This window comes from Pinus tabuliformis, chromosome 3_1, assembly GCF_031772625.1.
Source record: "Pinus tabuliformis cultivar Carrire ecotype Pingquan chromosome 3_1, CPIR1, whole genome shotgun sequence".
Lineage (NCBI taxonomy): Eukaryota > Viridiplantae > Streptophyta > Pinopsida > Pinales > Pinaceae > Pinus > Pinus tabuliformis.
The window spans coordinates 907,840,195-907,853,936 of NC_142301.1; positions in this window are offsets into that span (position 1 = coordinate 907,840,195).

Here is a 13,742-nt window from a genome sequence, read left to right on the forward strand (position 1 = left end):
AAATTGGGGCAATTAGGGATGTTTATCATGTAATATTCCATTTTCTAGATATGGTCAAAATAGACAGAATCTACCAATGGTATTTACAGTGGTCTTTACCCATGGTGTCTGCCCATCATATTCCCCTTCATTTTCTGAGGGAAAATAATAAAATAAAGCTTCTAGAGAGTCCATCAAACTTACAAAAGGGGATGCGAGCTAGGCATTGAGATCATCCTTAGTTATTTATCTTTTTTGAGAACTTGGCAAGGCCAACTCTAGTTGATCCCAGGGATGAAAACTCCATGGGAATAATTTGTCCAGTGGATCCATCCAAGATCTACGATTGTGCTTAAGTGTTGTGATTTTTCATTTGAAAGGCTTGGGATCTTACAGTGGTATCAGAGTTGTACATCTTGCCATCCTGAGAGTTTATTGCAAAATAATTTAGAGATTAGTTTCCAGTAATCTACCATAATCACCCTAGCTAGTAATCTATCAATTTCAGTGGTTTATTCACATCCACCCTAGTTGATATTTGTAGCGAGATTGTCATATCCATCAAACAACTTAATGTGAATGTGTTTGCAAGCTTATGGAGCAGATATCTTTATCAAGGACTGAGATCTATTACCATTTTAGACATCAATCTTATTTTTAGTCTAGGAGATTGAAGTTTGTGGAGATCGATTTCTGCCAAATCTCAACATTTATAGTAGCATCATAATGTAAGGTCAAAGAAGCTATTGCGGTGATATTTGGTGTCACATTTACACCTGGTGGTTCTACAATTTACAAAGAAAATACACTTGGTGAAATTGTAGAGGCCCTTTAGGGTGAAAAAGAGGTAGTAATGCAAATTGTGTGCTTTGTTCTGCTGCCAATATCTATCGTAACCATATTGAACATAAACCATTCTAGGGTTTTGGCGTTGATCTCCCGTGTAGAAGTTGGGCCGAAAAACCATTTTGTGTAAAGAGTTACTAAGACAAATTTCAAGAAGCCTCCAGGAGAAACAGATTGGGTCGTGGACTGAATATCTGCGAAAGAGACAAAGTAGAAATTAACACATAAAACACACGAGTTTCTACTCTTATATTGATCACACAAAACATGATGATTATAATGAACCCGATGAAGGGTATTTATCCTCTTTCAACTAGTGACTTGCCTAAAATATCTTGACATACATTCACATGCAACCACACACTAAAAGTCGTCTATCACTTAACTCGACTTGACTCAACACTCAAACACTCAATCACTCAATCACTTAGTTAACTGACCCTCTATGTTTAGCCAACTCCACATGCCAGAGTAATTAATATTTCTAACACTCCCCCTTAATTACAACCGTATGACTCAACATGACTTAGCTATCACACAAACATGTATGTTGGTCTATGTCTTAGCTAAGCTTACAACGACTCAAGAATTTTACAATTTAGCATTTTATTTTTTTCTGCTTCCAGATTCTATACCCTCGAAATTGCTTCATTCTTTGTGGAACTTCCTTGCTGTAGGCTTTATTCACTTGCTGCTGCAATTTTTCTTTGATTTGTTTTGAACTTGTTCTGAAAAATAATTGGATCATGTCTTCTACAACTTCCTCTTCAAATATTCATTCAACTATGGATTCATGCCATAACATTGCATCTTCAAAATGTCTTCTTTGGTTTTCTTCCTTTTTCCTGTAATTTTCACACTCATGATCATTATTCACCATTTCAATCAATTCTTTTATTCTAGTTGCTAGTTGAAGACTTGCATCAATTTGATCTGTTGGTTTTGAATCCATTCTTCAATGAGCTTCAAGTCTACATCAAATTTATTAACAAACTTGCTTTCAACTTCTTTCCCCATGCTATTCTAAACACCTGCATATTCAAAAACAATGTTAAAAACATCTTTAATATGAGTCTCTTCAGTGAGAGCTTCCTACTATACATCTGCCTTCTTTTCAATTGCATGGACGATGTCTTCCACTGTTATGTTGTTAGTGCATATTCTCATAAAAAACTCTTCAATCACTTTATTCTGTTCTTAATCATCAACTGCTACTAGATGACATACTGCTTCATGAGCAGTACCAACTACTTCATATCTTGCTGCTACAGTGACAACTTTAACCTTTAGTGTTTCATCAAAGATTGTGCTTACCATATTGTCACAATCAATCCCCGTTTCAAAAAATAAACCACACATATCATCAACATAATGTTCATCCACACTATGGTGGGATATCCGAGCATGCATGTGCTCATTGACAATTTCAACTTCACCAAATCCATCAATTGCGGCTGGATTCACTAATTCACATATAAATTTGCAGTCATCATCCACATGTATCTCATCACAGTGGGATTCACAATCATTTGCATCATCCATATTACAGTGGATTCCTTAAACATTTATTTGCTCTTACCCTGTTTCACACACAGAGGCTTCAACTTCTCTCTTAGCAATCTTTGATGCATCTTCTTCATCCATATGCATGCTTGCATAATGGGTTTCAATTTTATGGTCTTGAAAACCATCATCCACTTTTGAGTGGGGTTCTCCAAGCTTTGTTTTCCTCTTAGAGTCTTGCTCATCTACTCTCAGATCTATGGCTGACTTCTTTGCTTGTGACATAACCTGTTGTTGTTGTTAGAAATAGACGAATTTTAGTGAGTGGTCGCATGTGGATGCATGTCAAGATATTTTAGGCAAGTCGCTAGTTGCAAAAGGTTAAATACCCTTGACTAGGTTCATTGTAATCATCATGTTTAGTGTGATCAATAGAAGAGCAGCAACTCATGTGTTTTATGTGTTAATTTATGCTTTGTCTCTTTCGCCTTTCCAACAAAATGGTATTAGAACCAAAAATGATATCTAATATAATGCACTGCGTAAACCCCCTATACTTAAACACAAAAGGTACGTTTTGCAACTTTAAATTTGGAACCAAATCAGTTTGTATGGTATCAATGGCTTTGCTCTCGTAAACAATTTATCACTTGGGTAATTTTTACGAAAGAATTGATAGCACATTATGAGGATACAAAAAGCAACACATTTTTTAGCCAATTGATAAGTCTCAAACAAAAGGGTTCAATAATGGAGCACATTGAGGAGTTCCAAAAATTGAACATAAGGGTAAAAAATATTCCAGACGAGCATAGGATTGATGTGTTCATAGGGTCTTTAAAGGATAATATCCAACATGATGTTTGCCTTTGGGAACCTGATTCATTAGAGAAGGCATTCAGGTTAGCAAGAAAAATGGAAAGCAAAATTATGGCAACCAGCGAGCATACCACTCACAACTATAAAGACGGAAGTGTTGTTGCCGCTAGTCTTCCACAACCTATAAGGTTGAAACCACAACAATTGGAAGAAAAAAGAGAAAAAGGGCTTTGTTACAGTTGTGATAGCAAATACACTAAAGGTCATAAGTGTGTTGAGAAGAAATTATTCTACATAGATTGTGAAGAGGAAGAAGAAAAGGAGCAAGAAAGGTCAAAAGAAGAGGATATACTCCAGGAACAAAGCCTAGATGAAGAACAAATGAATCTGACCATATCTTGTAATGCATTGGCGGGAATTACCACTCCTCAAACCATCAAGATAGAAGGACAAATCAAGAAGAAAAAGGTAATAGTGTTGATTGATTCAGGAAGTACCCACAATTTTATTCATTGTAAGGTAGCAAAAGAATTGAATTGCTTCTTATATCCAGAACCAGAGTGTCAAGTGATGGTTGCAAATGGAGGAACAATAAATTGCTCTGGAAAGTGCCATAATATCAAGCTATCCATGGGAGAATACGTATTGACTAGCCCAATGCTTTCCATTCCAATGGGAGGTGCTGATGTTGTATTAGGAGTCCAATGGCTACAATCCTTGGGTACAATAGCTTTTAATTTTCAAGAACTTTTCATGAAATTTTCTGTGGAAGGAAAGGAAGTTGAATTAAGGGGTATTTCAGGGAAACCAAGAAAGATAACCAGCTCTAATGGTATGACAAAGCTTCTAAAAAAGGAACGAAAAGTAATTGCACAATTATGTTCACTAGATGTTTCCACATTGGAATCATCTATTTCTCCAGATCTCCAAAAAGTCTTGGACAGTCATTCCAAGGTATTTGAGACTCCCAAAGGTCTCCCACCTATTCGTGAACGTGATCATGCTATTCATCTGATTCCAGGAAGTGTTCCTCCAAACATTAGGCTGTACAGATATCCCTATGCCCAAAAGAGTGAAATTGAATGTATGGTTGCAAAAATGTTAGAGGCTGGTATAATTCAACCGAGTCAAAGTTCTTTCTTGGCTCCAGTAGTATTGGTGCACAAGAAGGATGGATCATGGTGCATGTGTCCGGATTATAGGGAGCTCAACAAGCTCACTATTAAAGATAAGTTTCCCATTCCTGTCATTGATGAATTACTAGATGAATTGCATGGATCAATTTACTTCACCAATTTCATTCAGGATATCATCAAATCAGAATGAAGACTGAAGACATTCTGAAAACAACATTTAGAACTCATGAGGGTCATTATGAATTTTTGGTCATGCCTTTTGGCCTTAACAATGCACCCTCAACATTTCAAGGTTTGATGAATTCAATTTTAAAACCATTCCTTAGAAAATTTGTGTTAGTATTTTTTGATGATATACTAATCTACAGCAAGTCTTGGAAGGATCATGTTGAACATGTTGACAGGGTGCTACAACTATTGGAGGAGAAACAATTATATGCAAAAAGATCCAAATGTTTCTTTGGAGTACAAGAGGTGGAATATCTGGGTCATATTGTATCTCATCAAGGAGTTAAGGTAGACCCTAGCAAAATTAAAGCCATTAAGGAATGGAAAATCCCCACATCCATAAAACATCTGCGAGGATTTCTTGGGTTGACAGGGTATTATCGCAAGTTTGTTAAGAATTATGGGAGAATAGCAGCACCTCTAACAACACTATTGAAGAAAGATGCATTTTCATGGACTCGAGAAGCAACAAAGGCCTTCGAACATCTTAAAGAGGCAATGTGCCAAGCACCTGTCTTAGCTACACTGGACTTCACAAAAACCTATATTGTGGAATGTGATGCTTTAGGAAATGGAATTGGTGCTGTTTTAATGCAAGATGAAAGACCCATTGCTTTTGAAAGTCCGTCCAATTAAGGGAAAGTTTTTACACAAAGCTATTTATGAGAAGGAAATGTTGGCAATACTCCATGCACTTAAGAAATGGCGACCCTACCTAATGGGAAGACACTTCAAGGTAAAAACAGATCGTGATAGCCTTAAATACTTTTTAGATCAAAGATTATCCTCTAAAGAGAAACAAAAGTGGGTCACAAAGATGTTGGGTTATGACTTTGAAATCATCTACAAAAAAGGGAAGCAAAATGTGGTGGCAGATGCACTCTCAAGAAAGGATGAGGATGTGGAAGAATTGTTGTGCGCCATTTCTATTATCCAACCAGATTGGATGAACGAAGCAAGGGAGGAATGGAAGAATGACGAAGAAGTGTGGGCACTTATTTGAATGTTACAACAAGATTCTAGTACGTCGGATACATTTAGCTGGAAAAATGATTCGTTATGGTACAAAGATTGCTTATACCTCTATAAGAATTCCCAACTAAAACAAAAGATTCTTATGGAATTGCACACTTCTCCCTTGGGAGGGCACTCGGGATTTTTAAAAACTTACCACAGGGTTAAGAAGGAATTTTTTTGGGATGGCCTTAAATTAGATATTCAAAAGTTTTTGGGGGAATGTTTGGTTTGCCAACAAAATAAAGTTGAAACAATTAAGACATCGGGTCTATTACAACCTTTATCCATTCCAAGCCAACATTGGGAGGAGGTTTCAATGGATTTTATCACAGGTTTACCCAAGTCTGAGGGAAAAGTGTCATCATGGTGGTAGTTGATAGACTTACTAAGTATGCACACTTTTGTGCATTATCACATCCATTTAAAGCCAGTATAGTTTCTACTGCATTTATGGAAACAATTCAAAAGCTACATGGAAACACAAAGATTATTGTAAGTGAAAAAGATCCCATTTTCACTGGAAATTTTTGACAGAATTATTTTCTTGTCTTGGTACTCAGTTAGCTCATAGCTCATCTTATCATCCTCAATCTGATGGGCAAACTAAGATAGTAAACAAATGTTTGGAAGGATATTTTTGTTGCTTTGTATCTGATAAACAGACACAATGGGTCAAATGGTTGCCTTTGGCTGAATGGTGGTATATCACTTCCTTCCATACAGCAACAAAAATGACCCCATTTATGGCACTTTATGGGTATCAACCACCATCCATCACATCATATTTAAGAGAAAATTCTAAGGTTCAAGCAGTGGAACATCACATCGAACATCAACAACAAGTCCTCCAACTCTTAAAGGATAACCTCATGTTGGCACATAATAGAATGAAACAACAGGCATATCAACATCGCAACAAAAGAAGTTTTGATGTAGGTGATTGGGTATTCCTACGACTACAACCATATAAGCAAATGTCCCTCAAGAAAGCTAAGAAGGATAATAAATTATCACCAAAGTATTATGGTCCGTACAAGGTGTTGCAAAATATTGGCACTATGGCATACAAATTGGAGCTTCCTGCAACTTCTTGATTGCACCTAGTTTTCCATGTTACATGTTTAAAGAAGGTTATAGGCGATAAGCTCCCAGTTCAAACAATATTTCCGGAACTTGATGAGGAAGGAAAAGTTATATTGGAACCAGAAGCAGTCACAGAAACAAGAACTCGACAGCTACGAAATCGATCAATTTCAGAGTATCTTATCAAGTGGAAGAACTTATCTGCTGAAGATTCCACATGGGAGGATGAGAATTTTATACAGAAGCATCCAGAACTACTCAAGCGTTGAGGACAACACTTTTTTGAAGGAGAGGGGCATGTTGGGTCCCTATAATACTAGTGATTACCCCATTACTATTGTAGTTGTACCCCTTATTAATATTGTTGTGCCCCTATTGTCCCCATATTGTTATTACTGTGCCCCATAGAATCCCTCTATTGTTATTTTTGTGGCTTTATATTATTATTGTTAGGTCGGCTGGGTTATATTGTGATTACTTAGACTCCTATATATAGAAAGGAGGTATTTTCATTTGAATCATGCAAGAATTGTTCATTTATGTAATGTAAAGAGGCTGCCCCCTCGAAGAGGCTGAATTTTAAGGCGTTGATCTATCTTTTCTATCTTTTTCTTGAGCTAGTTTCATAACATTTTCATTTTGTCTTTACTGCTCGAAGGGGTCTGAAAAGTAGTTTTTCCCATCAGGCCCCATCCCTTACATGTCACCCTCTAGTGATTTCGCACCCCCCCAACTTAAACCATTAACCACCTGCCATCCCCTCCGCAAACCACTTTCCCTCATCCACTCTGCCGCGCTCCACCACTCTTGGCTCACCACATGGCAAAGTCATTGGCCTATTAAATGTGTTTCCATCCAAAATGATCGTTCTCCATTTAATTCAATTTCTCCTAGGTAATCGTTCAACCTAATAGTCCTGCGCCATTTTTAACGGGACATTCGTCGCAGCGTTTAAAAGCTCCTTCACCTATCGTTCTCATCCCTTTTTCACTTATGTTTTTTGTTATTGACATTTTCACATAGCAGTCACTCTCAAAGATATTCTGCAACTAGATCAAGACAGAAAAAACTGATAGTTCCCTTTCATTTTCACCAGACAATCCATTATTCTACTATGCTCGGTAAGCCTCCTCTACAAATTCATCCTGTTCACATATTTTTACAGTCATGCCTCCTAAGACTAAGACTCAAGATAAGTCCATTAATCCTTTAATTCCCCCTTCTGTAGATTTAGATCATATACCTTTAGCTGATAGGGATTACAGGATAAATGAAGCCCAATGTGATTGTGATTTTCTGGAATTGTATTGTTGGTTAGAAGATAAACACACAGACAAAACCAATGAAATTGGGCTCTGGGAGTCCAAGCTCCCCCATTACATTTTCCCCTTGACATTCCAAGCCCTAGAATTTACCAGAATATGTCAAGCATGCTATGTCCCTACCCAAAGAGCCATCCTTGCCCCTACAGGTGACATTATTTTTATAATTACAGCCCAATCCATTGACCAAATGATGTTGGCCCCCACTGTGTAAAATGTTGCCCCTTTCTCCCTAGAATCCCTCACCTTGCTTTATCAAAAGCTGGACTTTGCCACCAGAGCCAAATTTTTTGAGATTTTCTTGCCAGAGAATGCCTGATTACCCAAAAAGAATCCTCCATATCCTTCTTCCATTTTCCCTGATCAGGCCAAGTAGATTATTTCCATGATTACTTACATTTTAGGATATCATTCTAATATAGATGAGCCCATTTTAGGATTCCACTCCATATTTTCCACAGACAACAAGCCCTCCTTAGTGTTCAACTTTAGTCAATTCTTGGCTGATAGTAACCATGAATAGTTCATAAAATTTCCTAGGGAATAGGTGTTCAATTACACCTCTATTCTAATTTATATGTTATTCTATTATCAGGCAGACAAATTCAGTTTTGTGTTACAGCAGCTTGATGATGCAGGGAACCAGCGGCTAATAATCTTTTGGACCTCATTGGTCATCAGAGAACAACGATAATTCGCCTACAAGAAATTTATTGAAGATTTTGTTCATTCAGCCATGAACATTCTGAACAGTGTAGTACAACCCAGAATTAGTGAGGAAATCAAGAGAATTTTTCATTTCTCAGACCAAGCAAAGACTGGATATTGGTATTTATACCAAAATTACACAGAAATCATGGTATATGGTTGTGAATTGGCCCCCTATAAACTCCCCAAATACCTCCCAATGAGGATTTTTTCCCTAGAGTATATCAGGCAGATGCTGAATTCAGATGAAATCCACTTTGTAGTGGCCAAGAAGAAGGCACAATTCAGAATAAAGACACATGTGGGTCCATTTGTGTGTAACACAAGGACAACAAGTGAAGAGGCAGATAGAATGCATAAAGAAATGAAGTTCAATCTAAGCTTTACATGGTCTTATGACCCCTGTGGAATTATTTCAAAGCTCATAGTGGAGAACAAAAACACTCCTTACATTCATACTTCAAGGCCAGACATAGAGCAGTATGCCAATCAGCTGGAGTGGACAGAAAATACCTTGCAGGAAGCTGAAGAACAACTTGTTTCTACAATTATTTTGCAGACTCCTATTCCTTAGGAAAAATCAAGCAAAAGATAGAGGGAGGAAGGATCATCATCTACAACTGGGAGTGAAGCTAAAGAATTCAGAATCAACTATAGGAAGAGAGCAAAGGTAACTCCTAGGGTAGAAATGGAAAAAGGAACTGAAGCTCAGGCAACCATCATCATCACAGATTCACCACTTGCAACTACCAAATTCACAACATCTCCTACTGAACCTTCATCTTCACAAGGTCATAAGGAAATTGAGTTAGAATCACAGAATGTCCAAATAGAAAAAAAAAAGACAGTTTTTGATAGGTACAGGGAGATAAAGCTCAGGAATGATATTCTAAAAAATAACACTTATAACTAATTCTGGAAGCATACCTCCAACTCACAAAGTAGGTTGTTGTCAGTGTTTGACAGAGAACATGGAAAAATGCAGATGGCCTTTATTGAGGCTCATATTCCACAGCCAAAATCAACAACATATTACAAGAGCACCACTTTTGAGTTCAGCACAAAGAACATACTGTTACACTAAAAAATGTCACCTTGACTACTTACAGTTAGTATGGCTCCAATCAACAAGTCATGCTACCCTCTTAGGCAAGTCTCATGCCTCTGTTATCCATCTCAAACTCAAAGAAGAGAGAAAGTCTTGTAAAAATCATGTTTATCTCTGGGGTCGCAGGTTCTCTCTAGCCTTACCTGCGGGGACGCTGACCATGTTCACAAAATATGCGTCCATGGACGCTCTGTATGTTAAGGGACAGGTGCGTCCCTCTGTAAAAGGCAAAATGCGCGAGTTTTATCTTGAAAAAGTTACTTGTGGTTACTTCTAGAACATTCTAGAGGTCGGTTTGATGAAATGGATGCGCCTCCAGTTGGTTCATGTATCTCTATTAAGGGGGAACTTATCCCATCAATAAGGGAGCTATCCCACCCATAGAGGGGGATGATCCCATTGATAGTGGACCTGAATAACCTCTTTACAGCACTATAAATGAAGGCATTGAGCCAGAAGGAGAAGAGGTTGGAGCTATACATTTTCTTTGGGTAAATGCTGCAGGATTTAGGTCTTCCATTAGAGCCTTTGTGAGGAGAGATTGTCTTCACTTGATTCTACTTGGGAGAGGGTGAGCTTTGTCAAAGTAGAGGAAAACCCTTGATGGACCCTGGGAGGAACTTGCACAACACCAAGGCCAGGTTGTAAGAGTTTCTTTGTTTCGTTATTAATACAAACTGGTTTATTTTTCTCAATAGCTTGTGTTAATGAGTTATTTCATGTGTTCCTTGGTCTGCATGTTGAATATATGTTTTATTATATGAAATGCAAGTGCTTGGTAATTGTTTGATTGTTTGTGGTTGCAGGAATTGACTTGAAGGAGGAGCTCATCCGGATCGTCAAGAACGGACTTCAACAACAGCGTTTTGGAATAAGGTAAGCCTAAACACTTGTAGTTTTCATGTTGTAAAAGGTGTATTTAGAGAAAGATCACTCCATTTTGTCTTGTTTGTCATTAGAATGTCTTAGACTTCTAGGAAGGTCAGTCGTGTCCGCACCCTTGACAGATTCCGTGTGACAAATTGGCGACTCCGCTGGGGAATCCATTAATGAGAGAGTCTTTTCCTTTATATGAACTTTGCTTTGAGAAAATCATTTTTATTTTCTGGTTTTTGACTGTGAGAATTAGTATTTGGGTGGCTTAGCTGTAGCTTTAGTTGGCTTTAGTTTTTCTTCCTTTTTCCAGAAAGACGCAGTCTCTGTGTGCTGCACAGTGCGTCCTTGGACGCGCTGTTGTCGACTGCACAGTGCGGGGCCGCACCTGTGACAACTGCTGGCCTGCGTCTTCCTGTAAAAGTTAAGAAAATTCCATTTTTGCCTTAAATTACTTTTAGATTTTGTTTTTTCTTAGTGTTTTCTGCCCAGATCCTTTAGTACCCTGTCAAGAATTCTTACCTGAACTGGTTTTGTGAGCTTTGAGTGTTTTAGTGGTTTTCAACGAAGTTTAGACCTAGGGTTTGATTTTTGGAAAGGCTTTGTAGTGACTTTGAGCTTAGAAAGTTGTCCAGCCTTAGATATCTCTGGTTAGTCAACCTTCTTAGAAGTTGAGCCTGCCGTAAAGTCTCCTTGTTTGAGCAACTTGTCATTTGAGTTGTTTTGGGTCAAATTTCGAATTGCTTGTTTTTAAAGTATTGATTTCCATTTTCAAAAAGGACAAAAAGATTAGAATTTTGTTTTGACTAGTTTTTGGTTCTGCAATAAGCTAGTCCTTGATTTGATTGTGATCAAGTAAAACACCTTAGAAATAATCATTGTTAGTTTTGGCCTCGTTAAGATTGCTTAGAGTAAATTTGCCTTTAGTTTGCTTATGAGTGCATTTTCATAGATTTTAAGAGTTGTTAAGATTGATTTTTGGTTATATTAGATTTATTTGCTTTATTAAAAGAAAAATACAAAAACATCTTCTTAAAAGTCTTGTTTCAAGTAGCTTTTTGTTTTCAAAAGAAGAAAAGAGTTTTTTCGTGCATGTAAAGAGAAGTTATGTTTTTATGCTTGGAAAAGAAAAACGAATTGTTTCTTTGATTGTCTTCAATTAAGAAGTTGCTTTTATAAGGATTGCATTCTCTCAACTTTTTAGTTAAGCAATTCATCGAAAAAGTAAAGTAGTGGATAAATCATTTTAGGTGCATTTTGTAGTGGTTTCGAGTCGAGTCAACATACCACTAGTTTCACTTCCATCACCTTTTGACTTAAGAAACAACCTTAAAAGTAACGCTTAAATTAAAATCAATCTAGTAATCTTTATTTTTCTAGGGCTCTGAAGCACCAACATAGCTTAGGCTAGGGTCTTGGAGTAGGTGAGTACTTAACTCTCCAAGACTACAAAACCAAACAGATAGTCTATCTTGAGTAGAACAAATCCAATTGTTTCAGTTACATTCTGGGAAAGCTCCTCTTAAAGGAGAAACACGAGCTCGTGTCCGAACCAGTGAGGGGATCATTCCTCCCTCGTTGGGAACGACGCCAGGCAGTACGTATTACAAACGGTAAACCTCGGATTAACCATTGTCGAGGAGCCAGGGGTCACTTATCGGTAAACCTTGGATTGTTGTCAAGGAGCCGGTAAGGGGATTGGAGCTTGCTACTCTGCCCTTGCGTGCTGTCGGAGTTTAGACTGTTCCCCCAGGTGTAATTGTTGTGATTGGTAACCTTAGTGGCCATAATATCTAGGATTCTACCCAAGGTGACGGTGGAGGGAAGGTCCCACTGTACCTGGAGCAGACGTCGGTTATACTCACTTGGATTTTCTGGGGGGTTCGCTTCACTTCGAGACGGTTAAAGTGGAGGAACTTGGTCCAGTCTATTCATTAAGCAGGTTGCCGGGGTAACTGTTCCACCCACTATTTCTGTACTGAATCCTGCGAGGTTGGGCCTAATCACCAACTAGCGCTTTTGGTCCGGAAGACTACTGTTTGTGTGTGGTTTGACGCTCTAGATTATTTAGGCGTGTGCTTCAAATTTGATTGGTTCTTTAGAAGACTTTAGGTGGTTTGATTTGAAATTTTTTACTTTGTTTTCGTGTGTTGTAGTTAAAATCTTTAATTGTGGCGGAATTACCGAGAGGGTCCCGTCGTATTGCGGGCCAGTCTCCTGAAGTTGTATCTGTGGCCGAATTGTTGAGAAGATCCCGTGAACTTAGGGGTTCACCTCCTCGAGACGACCCCAGTTATTTAGAGGGTTTAAAGGTCCTTGTAACTCCTAGTGGCAGTAGAGTAGGTTCACCTGAAGAAGGAGAATCTTCTTTGGTAGTCCATCCAGATTACCAAAGATTAGAAACAGGTTACAATCCCGAAGCTGTTACAGTTTCCGAGCTTGCTGGTAGTTTTTCATCTGCCAGTGAAACAGGCGAAGAACCTGAAATTTCAGAACCTGTTACTCCAACTCCTAGTGTTCCTGATTCACCAAGAATAGAAAGAATTATCACCGAAAATCTTCCTGTTGGATTAATTGCTATAGAAGAACTTGTTCCAGAGGAAGAAATAGGCGTTTCTGATTCTGAAGATCTAATTACCCTTGATCTAAGGGAGCGTGAATCCATCTTTTACAGTCCTCCTAGAAGTGAGTCTTGGTACCTTGCATTAACCAATTTTTTAGACAACTCAGTAGGTTTTTCTACACCTCGTACTCCGGTTCCACCCAGAGGAATTCATTCTCCTGTAAATATGTCTGGTCAGTCGTCTGTGTTTTCGCAAAGTCCTGAATCATTTTTACATGGCGGTCCTTCTGTTCCTACTGGGTATCAGTCACTTTCTGGTACCTTTGCGGGAGCATCTCCTCAACCTGTTGATCATGGGTTATTAGTTGGAAACAGTGGTAATGTACCATTGAGTATAGGTGAAGTTTATATGATGTCAGGTTCAACTCCCATTAACCAACCTCAAGGTGGCCAATTACCGCCTGGGGGGCAACCTTCGTTAATGCCTGGGGGGCAACCTCAAGGTACTTCATTTGTGACTGGGGGGCAACCTCAAGGGTATCAACCCCAAGGGTATC